At 32.1% G+C, this 4668-nt stretch overlaps 2 non-coding genes across 2 annotated transcripts; both read left to right on the top strand.

The window, feature by feature from the left end:
• The first annotated feature begins 1342 nt into the window (after window positions 1–1342).
• On the top strand, window positions 1343–1414 carry TRNAQ-CUG (transfer RNA glutamine (anticodon CUG)). The gene has a single exon. It is a non-coding gene; the product is annotated as a tRNA-Gln (tRNA).
• Window positions 1415–3678: 2264 nt separating this feature from the next.
• On the top strand, window positions 3679–3750 carry TRNAQ-CUG (transfer RNA glutamine (anticodon CUG)). The gene has a single exon. It is a non-coding gene; the product is annotated as a tRNA-Gln (tRNA).
• Window positions 3751–4668: the final 918 nt, after the last annotated feature.

Raw genomic sequence — 4668 nt, 5'->3', positions numbered from 1 at the left:
TCTTTTTGCAATAACATATAAGCGGCAAACTGAGGAATTATCTTCAGTAACAATGGAAACTTCACACTAGTACAGAAGCCGTCCATAATGTAATGGTAGGCACCTTGAACACTTAATCCAGTGATCCCTGTTCAAATTTCAGTTTGACCTTCCTGAGCTGTAAGATTATTGTTTGCCTTTACTTGTTGGAATTTTTCGTTTGAAAAATGTAATATTTAAGAACTTACTGTGACTTATTACCCTATAGATAAGTATTTATGCATATGTAGCAGTGCGAGTGTGTATGACTATATTAAAATATAAACATATAAATCATAACTAAACATAGCTAGTAGAGGTGAAAATAACAAAGAGTTGATGCCTATCCACATTTGAATCATGAGTATCTTTTCCTCTTTTTTCTATATATTCAGAAATTGAGATAGTGGTTTTTTGCTCATTGTTTTTGTAACAATATAGCTGATTTATACAGTGCGCATGAGTTGTGTATAGTGGTGAAAAGAAAATCAGATCAGTATCTACCTATAATACATCTAATCAAAAGATTATACTTTATGATTGCAGATTGACTCTTGGAAATCTGTCTGAGGACCTTTCTACTACACAATTCCAACACTAATGTTCAGAATGACAAATCTTGTATCTCAATAATGCTGCAATTTTGATTCCTCTAGTTTTGTTTTGAGGACTGCGTCTACTTTAAAATGTGCTATCTTGTCCTGATCAATAACAGGAAGGTTAAAAAGGTAGTGTTGTGAATTAGCTCTCTGAAATGTGTTTGAGAAAAACAGGATATGATTTAAAAATGTCTAGGTATTTTGACAAGACCTTTGTGTCAAATGTATTGCACATTTTGAGTTTCTACAACTTGCAAACAGCTGAAAGACATTTAGAAAACAATAATGTAATGACTATTTCAGCCTACTGGTATTTGCTGTGTGCAATCAATGAGCAAAGCTGACAGATGAGTAGTAGTTCATGAGCAACAAAACGGCCCACTAAAGATGAAGTCAGATAATTGAATTCAAATTTCAAAGAGCTAACCATTATACTATGGAACCACCTCTACCAGAGACAGAGATACTGCTGCAGCAATTTGTAAATTTAAACGGTTTTATTGTTGTACAATCAAAAACGAACAACATTTTATAACTTTCATAATATGGTAAACTTTTACATATTTAAAATACTTATGGAAGGATGCCATTCAAAAAATACAAATAGCATTATAACTCTTTTTACTATTAATATCCAATTGGGATATAATTTTTGCAGCAACAATAAAGCTACCCACTGAGGCATTCATTTCTTTCACAATGGCAAAAAATCTAAACTCATGGAGGGTTCCATGCTGTAATGGTCAGCACTCTGGACTCTGAATCCAGTGATCCGAGTTCAAATCTCGGTGGGACCTTCCAACCTTTTAGAATTTAATATGCCATTGACTTTTAAGAATTTTAGTCTCAGAAAATATAATCTTCACTTTATATACTTATACATATAAACTTGTATATAGCCATCGATGTGTATGTAGCCATATCTTTCTTTGTAGCTCCATGAAAATATAAAATACAAATGATTAAATATTGAATCTGTAGAGGTGAAAATCAGAAACAGATGTTGTCTATCCACATTTTAACACAAGTAGATTTTCCTCTATCTTCTCTATGTCCAGGAAATGAGATAGTTTCTTTTTGCTCATTTCTTTCTGACCATATTCTTAACTTCTACAGTGCATTTCATATGTTAATTATTTTGAAAGAGAAAACAAGATTAATACCTATGATACGTCTAATCAAATGAGAGTATTTTTTGATTGTGGAATTACCATTGAAAATCAGTGTGAAGTTTGTTTCCTTTTTCAGTTTCAAGGTTAACATCAAAACTGTATTTCTTCAATCGCAGTAATACCCCACTTTTGATTCCTCTACTCATGGTTTATGGAGGCTTGTTAATTAAATTATGCCCCATTTACATTATCAGTAAACAGAAGATTTAAAAATGTAGTGTCTTGAGTAATCCTTCTGAAATGAGTTTGAAAAAATCCCTTATATATTTGTAAAATGGCCCCACAGCGATTTGAACTCAGATAGCTGGATTCAAAGGCCCAAGTGCTAACCATCATAGAACCACTCATGTTAAAAAAAAAAGCACAAATTGCTGCAGCAATTTTGAAATATGGTAGTTTTTAATATTACGCAAACTAAGATGAACAGCATTTTATTAATTTCATATTTTGTTAAACATTTGCATATTTAAAACTGCTTGGAAAGGATGTTGCCCAAAGCAGTTATATGACATTAAACTTTGTTGGATATTCCTTACCACATGGGGTATCTTTTTGCAATAACATATAAGCGGCAAACTGAGGAATTATCTTCGATAACAATGGAAACTTCACACTAGTACAGAAGCCGTCCATAATGTAATGGTAGGCACCTTGAACACTTAATCCAGTTATCCCTGTTCAAATTTCAGTTTGACCTTCCTGAGCTGTAAGATTATTGTTTGCCTTTACTTGTTGGAATTTTTCGTTTGAAAAATGTAATATTTAAGAACTTACTGTGACTTATTACCCTATAGATAAGTATTTATGCATATGTAGCAGTGCGAGTGTGTATGACTATATTAAAATATAAACATATAAATCATAACTAAACATAGCTAGTAGAGGTGAAAATAACAAAGAGTTGATGCCTATCCACATTTGAATCATGAGTATCTTTTCCTCTTTTTTCTATATATTCAGAAATTGAGATAGTTGTTTTTTGCTCATTGTTTTTGTAACAATATAGCTGATTTATACAGTGCGCATGAGTTGTGTATAGTGGTGAAAAGAAAATCAGATCAGTATCTACCTATAATACATCTAATCAAATGATTATACTTTATGATTGCAGATTGACTCTTGGAAATCTGTCTGAGGACCTTTCTACTACACAAGTCCAACACTAATGTTCAGAATGACAAATCTTGTATCTCAATAATGCTGCAATTTTGATTCCTCTAGTTTTGTTTTGAGGACTGCGTCTACTTTAAAATGTGCTATCTTGTCCTGATCAATAACAGGAAGGTTAAAAAGGTAGTGTTGTGAATTAGCTCTCTGAAATGTGTTTGAGAAAAACAGGATATGATTTAAAAATGTCTAGGTATTTTGACAAGACCTTTGTGTCAAATGTATTGCACATTTTGAGTTTCTACAACTTGCAAACAGCTGAAAGACATTTAGAAAACAATAATGTAATGACTATTTCAGCCTACTGGTATTTGCTGTGTGCAATCAATGAGCAAAGCTGACAGATGAGTAGTAGTTCATGAGCAACAAAACGGCCCACTAAAGATGAAGTCAGATAATTGAATTCAAATTTCAAAGAGCTAACCATTATACTATGGAACCACCTCTACCAGAGACAGAGATACTGCTGCAGCAATTTGTAAATTTAAACGGTTTTATTGTTGTACAATCAAAAACGAACAACATTTTATAACTTTCATAATATGGTAAACTTTTACATATTTAAAATACTTATGGAAGGATGCCATTCAAAAAATACAAATAGCATTATAACTCTTTTTACTATTAATATCCAATTGGGATATAATTTTTGCAGCAACAATAAAGCTACCCACTGAGGCATTCATTTCTTTCACAATGGCAAAAAATCTAAACTCATGGAGGGTTCCATGCTGTAATGGTCAGCACTCTGGACTCTGAATCCAGTGATCCGAGTTCAAATCTCGGTGGGACCTTCCAACCTTTTAGAATTTAATATGCCATTGACTTTTAAGAATTTTAGTCTCAGAAAATATAATCTTCACTTTATATACTTATACATATAAACTTGTATATAGCCATCGATGTGTATGTAGCCATATCTTTCTTTGTAGCTCCATGAAAATATAAAATACAAATGATTAAATATTGAATCTGTAGAGGTGAAAATCAGAAACAGATGTTGTCTATCCACATTTTAACACAAGTAGATTTTCCTCTATCTTCTCTATGTCCAGGAAATGAGATAGTTTCTTTTTGCTCATTTCTTTCTGACCATATTCTTAACTTCTACAGTGCATTTCATATGTTAATTATTTTGAAAGAGAAAACAAGATTAATACCTATGATACGTCTAATCAAATGAGAGTATTTTTTGATTGTGGAATTACCATTGAAAAACAGTGTGAAGTTTGTTTCCTTTTTCAGTTTCAAGGTTAAGATCAAAACTGTATTTCTTCAATCACAGTAATACCCCACTTTTGATTCCTCTACTCATGGTTTATGGAGGCTTGTTAATTAAATTATGCCCCATTTACATTATCAGTAAACAGAAGATTTAAAAATGTAGTGTCTTGAGTAATCCTTCTGAAATGAGTTTTTAAAAAACCCTGATATATTTGTAAAATGGCCCCTCAGCGATTTGAACTCAGATAGCTGGATTCAAAGGCCCAAGTGCTAACCATTACATCATAGAACCACTCATGCAAAAAAAAAAAGCACAAATTGCTGCAGCAATTTTGAAATATGGTAGTTTTTAATATTACGCAAACTAAGATGAACAGCATTTTATTAATTTCATATTTTGGTAAACATTTGCATATTTAAAACTGCTTGGAAAGGATGTTGCCCAAAGCAGTTATATGACATTAAACTTTGTTGGATATTCCTTACCA

This window comes from Pleurodeles waltl, chromosome 2_1 (genome assembly GCF_031143425.1).
Source record: "Pleurodeles waltl isolate 20211129_DDA chromosome 2_1, aPleWal1.hap1.20221129, whole genome shotgun sequence".
NCBI classification, from domain to species: domain Eukaryota; kingdom Metazoa; phylum Chordata; class Amphibia; order Caudata; family Salamandridae; genus Pleurodeles; species Pleurodeles waltl.
The sequence above is the reverse complement of the archived record's forward strand: the minus strand, read 5'-3'. Positions and strand labels throughout refer to the sequence as shown.